Genomic DNA, 12,622 nt, shown 5'->3' on the forward strand with positions numbered 1-12,622 from the left:
GAGCAGTGATCTAGGAAAGATTCTTCAGGAGAAAGCTGGAGGTAAGACTAACAACAAATCAGGTAATTGAAAATCTTGAATACTACAGACACCTAGTACTGGAGATCATATACTTTTCTTAAGGTGCCACATTTGATGCCATATCATCAGGAAGTCAGAACTCCAAGGAAAGGGGAGCATTCTGGACTCTATCCTTAGATATTCTGATTCAGTGGGTCTGGTAACACATTGAGTCTTCGTTTCTATTGCTCCCTAGATGGTGCTGATACGTCGATCCAGGGGTCACACTTTGAGTAGCACTAGTTTAGAAAAGATTCGTCCTTTCTATATACTATTCCTAAACAAAGGAAGCTTAGACCTGGGTGTTTCTAAATATGGAATATGGCCTCTTTAGCCATCCTTTAAGTTTTCTGAGTACATTGCATTTTAGGCGGTTAAGACATTTATTTTTAGCAATTTATGCAAGTACTGGATTTGTGCACAACTCTGTGGTTGATGTTGATAGAAAAACATTGCCAGCTAAGTTTGAAACTAAATTTTTCTAATTAACTCAGCACTGATACAGTTTCTGAAGAGAAGATCAGGTTCCTGCTGGGATAGGGTACAGAAAAGGAGGTTTTGATGGATGAGAAAGATCCAGATTCTCATGAGAAAGATCATGCTTTGAGTAAGTAATGAGGATCTCAAATAAAGAAGATTGAGAGAGGTAAGGCATCAGAGAGCATCTCATCTCCCTGTTACAATTTTCCTGACTCTCTGTCACTGGGGATATTATTTAGCCAAGAGAGTGATCAGTCCTTGAGTAGATTTCAAATATAAACAAGGGGCAGGGCATCGGGTATTGATCTAACATTTATACACTGATCTCATGGATTCCTGAGTCTCATACTGAGTGCCATACCTCTGGAGGAAACAGGACGGGATAAAGCAAACCATGTAGTATGAGACTCCATTAAGATCACTGGGAATTCTTGCCTTGAGAAAGAAATGCCTTGTGCTAATGATGGTTGGATATGACAAATTTCATTTCCTAAAAGCTGCCATATAAAATATTGGGAGGAAAAATGGACAAAAGAAGGGTAATAAATGAAAGCTAGAATGAAATAATCTAGATTCAACATTGTAAAATCTGTCCACATGGGATGTGCAGCTTGGAGAATTTTCCTCCATCACTGGAGCTGTTCAAAATCAGGTTAGCAGACAATTACATTATATAAATATGTATATTTAATATGTATATATATTTCCCACTGAATATTTGCATGACTTTTATAAGACCTGCACTTGTAGATGAATATTTCATTTTGCTCATAATACTAGAGACCACAGATCATTGATCTAAAAACTAATATGTAAAAAATAAAATAAAATAAAAACTAATATGGAAACAAAAAAGGGCATCCTCCCAGCAGGGTCCTGGATCTACATTATATGCAGCAGGGGGCTGTGAACACTTACAGCCCCGTGGGAAGTGATCATCTCATTGCTCTCTAGGTTTGATTGAAATTATCAGGTCCTTTCCATGCTGTGTCCTGGAGTGTAAAGAGAAATTGATTGTCTAATAAGTGGACGCTGAAAAGGAAATCTCCTCTGCTGTGCTGAGTTAAGAATAGAATTTTATTTTCCTGTAGTGTCCATTAAATTATATTCATGAAGAGCAGTGTTAAGTTTCCTTAGTCAGAATGTGAACTATTTAGAAAGGCTGTAGTTGATGACCCCAGGAGACTAAAATCATTCATCTTGTTGCTATTGAGAATTCTGCACATAGTATTCTCAGTAGCATAAATTTTAGTGAAGATTTTTGACTAAAAATTATGGCAACTAGTATAGAAAGGGCAAAACTTGTTACCCAGTCTTATTTGCATCTTCTTACAAAGAGAGAAAGAGGGGAAGGAAAGAAAGGAAGGAGAAAACAACGAATTTCAACAGTTAGAAAAAAGGGGGAATACATAAAATAACTATCATGAAATATCTATGGAGTTTTCTTTAAAATGTTTCTTTCTGGACTTCCCAGGTGGCTAAGTGGGTTAAGTGGCTGCCTTTAGCTCAGGTAATGACCCCAGGGTCCTGGGTTAAAGTCTGGCTCCCTGCTCAGTGGGGAACCTGCTTCTTCCTCTTCTACCAATCTCTCTCTCTCTCTCTCTCAAATAAATAAAAAAACAAAACAAACAAACAAAAAAAAACAAACTTTTTTTTAATGTCTCTTACTGACTTTTTAATGTGAATTTTGAGAGTCTGCATATAGAAGCAGAGGCATAATATGTGGTAAAATAAAGGGGCTCATTTCTTTTCAGTTATAAAAGGAATATATGTATTATTCCCCCATTTGAATATTATCTATTTATTTATCACACCACAGAATCAGATCTCAGAGAACACCAAGCAAAATAAATACAAAAAAAAAAATCTATGCCTATTCATATCTTCAGAAAAAAGAAAAGAGGAAATCTTGAAAGAAGATAGAGAAAAAAGCGAGCCTTACCTATAAAGGAACGTGTCTTCAGAAATCATGCAAGCAAGGAGTAGAGAGAAATATATAAAATCTTGAAAGAAAAATCTACTACCCCTGAATCCTGCAGACAGTGAAATGATTTCTCAAAAGTAAGAAAGCAATAAAGACTTTCTTAGTCAAACAAAAATAAATTGAGGGTGTTTGTTGCCAGGGCACCTGCCTTGTAAAAAAAAAAAAAAAAAAAAGGTAAAAGAAGTTCTTCAGAAGCTCCAAATCATGTCCCTAAAGTCATTGAAGTCATGTTCTAGGAAAGATAACCATTTGGAATGAAGGCTACAGATATGGTTACTACATGAATAGTTTGCTTCGTAAGAAGCTTTGGAGTTGAAATCAGGTTTTAGAGATGCCACAAGGTGGCTAGATCTTTACTCTCCTGCATCAGTTATTGGGTGAGAGCTGCCCGAGAAAGGGGTTTGACCTGGTGTGGGTGGCTCTATGCAGCTGACGTAGCCCTAGAAGAGGCTCACACCAGAAGGCTACCTTCAGACAAGAGGCAACGTATCCCCAGTGGCGGAGAGTCAGGGAAATTACAACAGGGAGATGCGATATCTCTGATGTCTTACCTCTTTTAGTCTTCTTTATTTGAGGCCCTCATTACTCACAGCATGATCTTTCTCATGAGAATTTGGAGATCTCTCGTCCATCAAAACTAAGGATAGGGTCCAGAATGTCTCCCTTCCTCCTGCTAGGATGCAGTTTCATTATGGTACTGTGTTAAAAACAAAAAAATAGGGGCACCTGGGTGGCACAGATGGTTAAGCATCTGCCTTCTGCTCAGGTCATGATCCCAAGGTCCTGGGATTGAGCCCCATGTCAAGCTCCCTGCTCAGTAAGGAGCCTGCTTCTCCCTCTCCCTCTGCCTGCTATTCCCCCTGCTTGTGCTCTCTCTCTCTCTCTCTGTCAAATAAATAAATAAAATCTTTACAAAAAAATACATTGGAATGAAACTCCAGTTCCCAAAAAGGGAGAACAGAACTGTCAATGATAAGGGTCTAAGTTTGTGCCACTAGATAAGCCACTGAGTACAGCGGACATCCTGGTTGACTCTCTAGACTCTAGAATGGATAGTGAAAGAGTGATATGAGTATCAGTCCTGGCCCTGAGATGCTGTGTTGGTGAGAACTATTTTTTCTCGCTATCCTTCTTTTATGTTTAGTCCCAGGAAGAGACTCCACCAGAATCTGCTGGAACTGCCCCAGAACGTATGTGAAGAAGTGGGTCAGAGTAGCATAATGGGTGGACTGTGGTGGATGCTGTAATGTACTGTCCAGATTCTTTTTCAATGAACTTTTATGTGTCCCAGCCTTTGTTGACAAATAACCTTCATATGTTAACGATTTCAAGAACTGACTGTGATGAAGACAGGTTCCTCAGTCATGATTCTACCCCTCTCTAAGGCTATCCACGTGGAAATGCCTGGGCAACGTAAGAGTACAGAATCCTGGCTATCTTGGTTCCATTCGAACTATTCTAGATCTAACGCTCCCAAAGGATCTTTCAAGACTGTTGTTGAGACTGGATCCTTGTTTAACTTCTCACTCTCTTTCCAATCCATATATCTTCCCTTTCCTTCCCACAGTTGTTAATCTCAAGGGAAGTCTTTAATCAACATTCTACACATACTAAATTCTGCTTGAGTCGGCTTGTTCTGTCTCTTAAAAACACTGTGATTAATATTGTTATATACCCGTGTAGCCAATTTTTATTTATGTCTACCCATGTGTTTACCTTTTTACTTGCTCTTTATTCTTTTATGTATTTCCACATTTCTTTCTGACATTAATTTTTTCTTTTCTTTTCTTTCTTTTTTCTTTCTTTCTTTCTTTCTTTCTTTCTTTCTTTCTTTCTTTCTTTCTTTTCTTTCTTTCTTTCTTTTCTTTCTTTTCTTCTTTATTTCCCTGAAGAACAGCTTTAAGTATAACATTTAATGAAAGTATATTGGGGTAGGTTGTGGTGTTTTTTTTTTTGTGTGTGTGTGTGTGTGTGTTTCCAGAATTTTGCTTGTTTTTTTGAAATGCCATTGCTACAGCTTCATTTTGGAAGGTTATTCTCACAAGATATAGAGTTCTTGAGTAGTGATTTTTTTTTTCCTTTCTTGCTGCTGTAACTTTCAGAATATAATGCCATGGTCTTTTGACTTAAGTTTTCATTGAGAAACCAGCTGTCAGGCTAACTGACGTTTTGAATATAACTTGTCCTTTATCGAGGATTTTAAGGAATTTTACTATGAAAACATTAGATCTTGAATCAATAGCTTAATTTCTTTGATTAGCTTTAGAAATTCTCTGCCACTTTCTCAATGAATATTACTTCTCCCCAGTTCTCTCTCTTCTCCTTCTGGGATTCTCAGTACACATATGTCAGTCTAGAAATTCCTTTTATCGTCTGTCCTTTCTTTACTTGTCTCTCAGCTTCATTTTGGGTGTTCACTTTTAAGCCTTCCCATTAACTAATCTTTCCTGCATTTATCTAATCAGCTAGCAAACCCATCCATTTAATTCCTGATTATTGTTGTTATACATTTTTATGTTCTTGAATTCCGTTAATTTTTTATTCATATTTCCAGTTTCCTTTTAAAATTCCTTGTTCTGTCTTTTTATTTTTTTTGACCATACCAAGCATATGTATTTTAACATTTATATCAGACAAGTTTATTACCTATGTATCCTATGGGTCTGTTTCTATTACATTTTTTCTCCATAAGTTTGTAATTATATTGTCTTGTCTCCTTTTGTGTCAGGTAATTTCTGAATAATTACCAGAAGTTGTATATAAAAATCAGAGATTTTATTTGAGAGCTCTCATAATGTCTTTTTCCAGAAGAAAAAAAATGTTTGATTTGTGCAGATAGGTAGAGACATTAGAAATCTTCAATTTAATTTCAGGGACTGAGTTTATTACCTAGATCTCAATCCTTCTGGTGCCTGTTTACTTTTGTTTAGCCTTAATTCCAGAGTTTATTCCTTTAGGATCTCAACCCCAATCTTGGGAAAGTTATTCGGGCCTTCACTTCTTGGTGATTCTGGAATCCTATTTCTGTTGCCTTAACCCCAGAAGACTGTTAAAGCTTTAATCTAATCCAGAATGGGCAGATGTCCCCAGAGATAAAGCATCCCCCAATGCTGGCCTTGACCCTCTGGGACTTCTTCTTATTATAGATCTTAACCTGTAAGTCTTCATTGCCTTGTCAGCAGCTTGGCAATCTCAAGCAGATTTTTAAAAAATGTTTTATCCAGTTTTTCTAGTTTCTCTCAGTAACAGATTTGGTCTGAATTACCTAGGCTGCCATTACCAGATGCAAAAGCCCAGGGATGACCATTTCTTAAGTAGCCTTTCAAAAATTTTTCAAGATGCACTGCACCTGAAAATTCTATTATGTTCATTCAAGTTTGCATTGATTTCCATTTATTTTAACCATTCAACTCTATTTCTTCCTATCTAAGTTGCCTTGCCACAACTAATGACACAGGAAAATATAATCATTTTCTGATAAATTAGCTGTTAAAATTTAACTAGAAGGCAGATATTCCTGACTCAATACTCCCCTCCTCCTTTTTATAAATAAGAGTGAAAACTTAGGACATTTCTGATTCAATGGAAATCTTAAAAGAAAACATAACCAGTCAAGTGGTCAATAACCACCCTTAATATTCTGATCTTAAAAGTACTAAGGTCTCAAACCTAGGCAAAAATGAGACATTGCTTTATTTAAAAGCTATTCTTATATTATATGCTTTCTATTTACCTAGCCCAGTATCTTAGGTTGAGGTTCCCAAAATTAGACACTGGGATGAAGAATAATGTGAAAGTAAAACTAAGAAATATTCTGAGGAAAAACTAGTAAAGTATCAGGGAATTCAGACACGGAAGGAAAGAACAATCCTGAAATATGAAATCCAACAAAGTCCCACGGAGGATAGATGGGTAATTCTGAATTGGTTTTCCAGGGAAGTCCTGAGAATGGAAGTCATATGTGAATCATACCCAAGCAAGTGGAACTATCAGGTGCTAAACGGGACATGAGGTAGCTGAATGCAAGGGGAGGAGGAGCACACATATAGGGAAAGAGGTCAGAACACACTCCAAACAAATTTTATTATACTATGTGATTTGATAAAGACCTTTAAGTGCCATTAAAAACAAGTGCCTGGGATCCCCGGGTGGCGCAGTGGTTTGGCGTCTGCCTTTGGCCCAGGGCGCGATCCTGGAGACCTGGGATCGAATCCCACGTCGGGCTCCCGGTGCATGGAGCCTGCTTGTCCCTCTGCCTGTGTCTCTGCCTCTCTCTCTCTCTCTCTCTGTGTGTGTGTGACAATCATAAAAAAAAAAAAAAAAAAAAAAAAAAAAAAAAAAAAAAAAAAAAAATTAAAAAAAATTAAAAAAATTAAAAAATAAAAAAAATAAAAACAAGTGCCAGCGAAAGTAAGTCTTGTTAAGGTATCAGATGAATGTTACAAATTACTGGTTCCCAAATTTAGCTTTAGCTTTGGAGACATTTCTATTGCTTTATCCTTCTGGACATTTCCTTCTCTTTTGTTTTTGAACACCCTCTAATTTGTTGATCTACGAATAATCTACATTGCTTTTCTGGATTATCTGGTTAATAATGCATTAACAACTAAAATTTGTTCTGTCTTCTGAGCAGCAAAGTTAATGTGATACACTATATATCACTGTATACGTCCCATACATATGTAATTTTCAAGATAAGGCCAAAGTTGGAGTACTTACACAGATGTATACAAGTAAATTCAAAGGCCATTGAAGCGATGTCCATCATGTTGTTCCCATTCAATTAAATAAATAAATAAACATGGATTTCTGATTGCAAAGTCAAATTAATCAACTGATCTATTAATAGGAACTTTGTTAGGAGTTGTAGGGTGTATAAAGAACTTTAAGTTTTTGATAATGGATGTTTAATTGCATGAGTGTTGAGAAAAAATAAATATTACATATCTTTACTCTCTAAAATCCCAACCAAACACTTAAATTTATTTATTTTTTTTTCCAAAAACTTAAATTTAAATGTGGTAACCAAATAAATGTATTGCCTTTAATTCTGGTAAGACTAAACTGAAGAATCTGTTTTAGATACGGGAAAACAATCTGACATTTGTTGCTCTTGTCCTCATCCTATTACCCACCCCACCTAGAATTTGAGTTTATTCACCTGAGGAAGAATTTGATCCAGAATTCCTGCTTTATATGCAAGGACCCAGACAGCGAGATCTGTCCCTGGAAGCCATGCCTGGAGCAGAGAAGCAAACACCCTGCTGACAGGAAAAGACAGGCTAGGCTTAAGCAGAAGAGGCTCCCAATCCCCTGCATCAGGTCAGCTACTTCTCTTCTTGGGTGAGGGTGAGAGGGTGGGGAGGAGAGATTTAAGAAAAAAACATTCCATTTCTAATTGATGTGCTTCCCTGTTTTCCAGGCCAAGATAGGAGAGTAGAGAATAGTACTCCCTTCATTAAGTGTTGTCACTGCACCAGCTGCCTCCCATAAGCTTGAGGTCTCCTGAGAGGAAAGACCCTTGCATAGTCTCTAGGAAGAGCATTTCCAAGAACAATAGCCCCAAGAGGAATTCCCTTGGGGACAGAGGTCTTGGCTTACATAGCTCTGAGTCACTCATAGTGCTTTGGGCAAATAGGAGGCTCAATAAGCAATTGTGAATTTTGTTTTATTTTACTTTGCTCAATTTTGCTTAGGACCACGGGATTTACATTTAAATCACTGCAGATTTAACTATAGTGGAAAAGAAGGGAATCAGAAAACCATTTTAGTTTCCAATCTCAAAGTAAATGCCAGTGCAGTAAAGGTACCATGGGAAATCCATTGGTAGCACTGTAGTTAGGCACCTCTTTAGCAAATTTAGCAATCAATTGATATCCATCTGAAAAGTCAAAGCAGTAATTTCCTTTGGTGGCATAACATGTAAATAAAATTCTAAATGAAAGCTCTACTGGAGCTATTGGTAATCAAAACACCTGCACAATTAATTTCAAAGTTCCATATATTATTTTGTGGGTTAAATTACATGCCTTACATGCCTGAATATCACATACATACACATTCTCAGAATGAATGCCGATGTACATATTCCTGCACTTTCTTACTTTTATCAGTCTCACCAAGGCTATATACATAGCTTATATACATAAAAAATAGGAGTAATTTTTTAAGAGTAAATTTGTAAAATTCTATGAATAGAAAGAGATATAGTGCTGTAATTTTATGTGTTTCACTGCAAATACTACTACTGGGACAAAATACCCATCCATGCACAGATGAAGTTTACTCTGTTTTTGAAAATGCATAAACATGAAATACACTGTACTACTCATTTATTTTTATTTATTTTTTTGCTAAGAGTGGCCAAATTGTAAGTTTTGGGTTATGTTTTTCTGCTCTCTAAGCTTGTATTTACAGCTTTGCAGAATTCTTAATTTTAATCTTGACTCCAGTAACAAGGTAATGGATAGACTTATATGTTAAAGTGTAGTACATGTATGTGCTTTAATGCTTGTTTTGTCTTTTGATTGTAAAACTATTAGCTAAAAAAGTAATCCATACTAAAAAAATAGATAGCAATAATATTGGTAAAAACCATATGTACTTATAGACGCTGACATTAGCATACAACCTAAAAAAATCAAAAACTTCAACACAAGTCTAATAAACCCCTAGAAATACCTTTTACCCTCCCCATACTATATTTGTTGAATGATACTTTTAGTGAAACAGGGATTCATATTTTTAGTTACCTCCTGGAAAACATGCACTATCAAAGACAATGTATTTTCATTTTTTTTTCTCAGAAAAAAGAGAATAATATACTTATGGCTCAGATTAGACATGATTTTAGTTTATGAATATCTGCCTTATGTCTGTGCGCAAGACAATATGAGACTATAGTTTTTAAAATGGCTACACAACAGAAAATCACCACTCACTGATTTTTAAAAAATTAACCTCAATGTCATTATGCTGAAGGGTCAAAATCATCGGTCACCTTCTGAGTTAGTGGTGCCATTTATGTTGCATAGGGCTATGGACATGTGGTCCTGAAGCACATCTAACAAGCCTCAGGTGAATCGGACATCCCCGCCAACTGCATTTCCTTTGTTATTTCTGGTTATATTCTTCATCTCTTTTCCTCTTTCTCCCACTATCAGAGTGGGAAAACTACTATTTCCTTTATCCCCTTTTCATGCTTTCTTATGATATTCTATTTTATTTATATTGAAAACAAATATTTTATGTAAGAACTACTAAATAAAACTTTTGGAAGGTAGTCTACAGAATTAAAAAGGTAGTTTGAAATTATTAAATGTTTAATACAAGGAGTAACATCTTAAGATTTTGCTTTTATTATATTACTGAGAAAGGACGCCTGGGTAGCTCAGTGGTTGAGCGTCTGCCTTCAGCTTGGGTTGTCATCCCAGGGTCTTGGGATCGAGTCCCCCATCAGGCTCCCTGCATGGACCCTGCTTCTCCCTCTGCCTGTGTCTCTCTCCGTATGTGTCTCTTATGAACAGATTAAAAAAAAAATCTTAAAAGAAAAGGATGTTCATTGAGGACTGGAATTAAATAATAATGTAGGCACACTATTTCTAATAGTTATTAAACAAAATGCCCATTAATCAAACCCAAAATGTATTCTGTCATCATAATTTGTGCTGCTTTATTTTAAACAATATAGCAGCAACCATGTTCGCCATGACATAACAATGAGGAAACTATCATCATAAATAATAAATAAGAGAATGTTATTGGAGAGGGTTTTTGGTTGAATTGTATCCCTACCACCCCAGATTCCGATGTTGAAGTCTTAACCCCCAGTACTTCAGAATGTGACTGTCTTCAGAGACAGGGACTTTTAAAAGGTAATTAAATTCAAATGGAGTTGTTAGGGTGGGTCCCAATCCAATATGACTGATGTCCTTATAAGAAGAGGAAATTGGGACACGGACAACACCCAACACTGACAGGGACAATCAAGTGAGGACACTTGAGAGGACGTGGCTATCTACAAGACCAGAGGTCTCAGAAGAAATCAAACCTGTTGACACCCTGATCTTAGACTTCTAGCTTTTAGAATGATGAAAATAAGTTTCTGTTGTTTAAGCCATCTAGTCTGTGGTATTTTGTTACGGCCGTAGCAGCAAGCTGCTGTGGAGTGTGACGGTGTGAGTACACCTGTCAGAGGAAGGTAACAATTGGAAAGGTTCCATGTTTTCCTTTAGGCATTCAGGTGCTGGACAAGATAAACTCTGTTCGTTACCAAAACGTCTTTCATGGTTCCCATTGAAAAGGTGGATTAACATCGTTTATTCCTCTGCCCAAATTTTTGTTCACTTTAGAAAGTAAGCTTTTTAGCAGTCTAGCATTTACATTTGATCATCCAAACAAGATTTAAAAAGTGTTAACAGAGAGAGAGAGAGAGAGAGAGAGAGAGAGAGAGATCACTCAGTACAGAATGAGAGCCTCCCACTCCCAAAAAATGGGTAGAATGGGATGAAAGATAAGAAAAATATGTAGCATGCAGTGACCAGACTGTCACTTCCTGTGTTTCCATTGAGAAGTTGAGGTTTATGAAGAAGTGTAGCAAGGACCTCTAAAGAGTCACAGAAGTCCTGTGGCTGGTCAGGGGTGGTTGAGGACAGGGTGTGAGTCAGAGGCTATGTCTTCCGGATTCACACTTTTTCACTTGAATTTGTAATCCAAAAAAGTACTTGCCAATTGACATTTTTGAGTTAGGGAAATACCAGAGGTTGTTCTTTGAATATTTTTTAAAATCATTCCAAAATAAAATTAATAAAATAAAATAAAATAAAATAAATAAATTTAATTTAATTAATTTAATTTAATTTAATTTAATTTAATTAAAAAAATAAAATAAAATCATTCCTTAAGTTTGAATTTGTTTTCTGTTTTTCTATGTAAGGTATGAACTCCACCTTAAATGAATAAATAAACAAACAAACAACCAAACATCAGTAACCTCTGCCTTTCAAATTCTGACCAGAATTCTACAATAGAATATCCTTATGCATTGCTCAGAAGTGGAATTAGGAACTCTTTAATAAGTTAATGTACATTTATTAAGTGATCTATGTGTCCACTTTAAATTGTGTTCCAACCGGCTGATACTAAATACACTTTTCAATCACATAAAGCAGAGTTAAGTACATACATAAATGCAGAATTAAGTGTTTCTATGATAAATATCTTTTGGTAAATTCAATGATAATTGCCCCTCTAGATGTCATTAAGCTTTTAATAATGATAAGACTTTGCCACTCAGTACAGTGATATTACTTTTCTCTCCATTTGAGTGATATGTTTTTATTTTATCAAGCAAATGGAATTCGATTTCTTGAGAGACTGTGTACTATGTTGGAAGTTTCATTCAAATTAAAATTTCCTTGAACTAAAGGACGGAGTTACTCTGGGCAAAGTATCATTGAATTTTACTTGGCAACAACACAACCCAAGGCATTACAGAAAACACAGAAGAATGCGTGTATTACCTCTAATTGGAAGTTGCTGAAATTGCTGTCACTTAACTTCTCCCTAAGTTTAGAGATTACTTCATTTTACCCAAGCCATCTGTCATTTTACCCATGGGTGTGTCTATATTCTTGCTGGAATAAATTTAATGTATCAGGCGAATCATTGCCCTTTAGATGATGCTAATCTAAGCACAGGTGGCACCTGCACAGGTATTAGAGCATATCCACAGCTGGCAGTTAAAGCGCATTCCTACTTGCAGGGTGGTCAATATAGGCGTGCTGGTATTGTCCCATACAGATGAACTCTTTCGGGTCTTGAATTTCCTGCCTGAACAACCACACATGCATTGAATGTTTTTGTGACCTTTTTGCAAGCTAGTGAGTCATTTAAAATATGTGTTCCATGTTGTAGTCTGTTTTCTCTTGTGCACTATTCTTCTAAAAACGTCTGTGTTCTTGCTCTTAATTTTGCATTTCTTAAAATAAAATCCACAGAGGCATTCCACATAAGTTTACCATCCAGAGTACTACTTTACTATCGTGCATTCTCTGTTCTTACAACATAAAATCTTCCCAAGAAATGAACAGCTAAATA

The sequence above is a fragment of the Nyctereutes procyonoides genome, unplaced genomic scaffold, assembly GCF_905146905.1.
Source record: "Nyctereutes procyonoides isolate TBG_1078 unplaced genomic scaffold, NYPRO_anot_genome, whole genome shotgun sequence".
Taxonomy (NCBI): domain Eukaryota; kingdom Metazoa; phylum Chordata; class Mammalia; order Carnivora; family Canidae; genus Nyctereutes; species Nyctereutes procyonoides.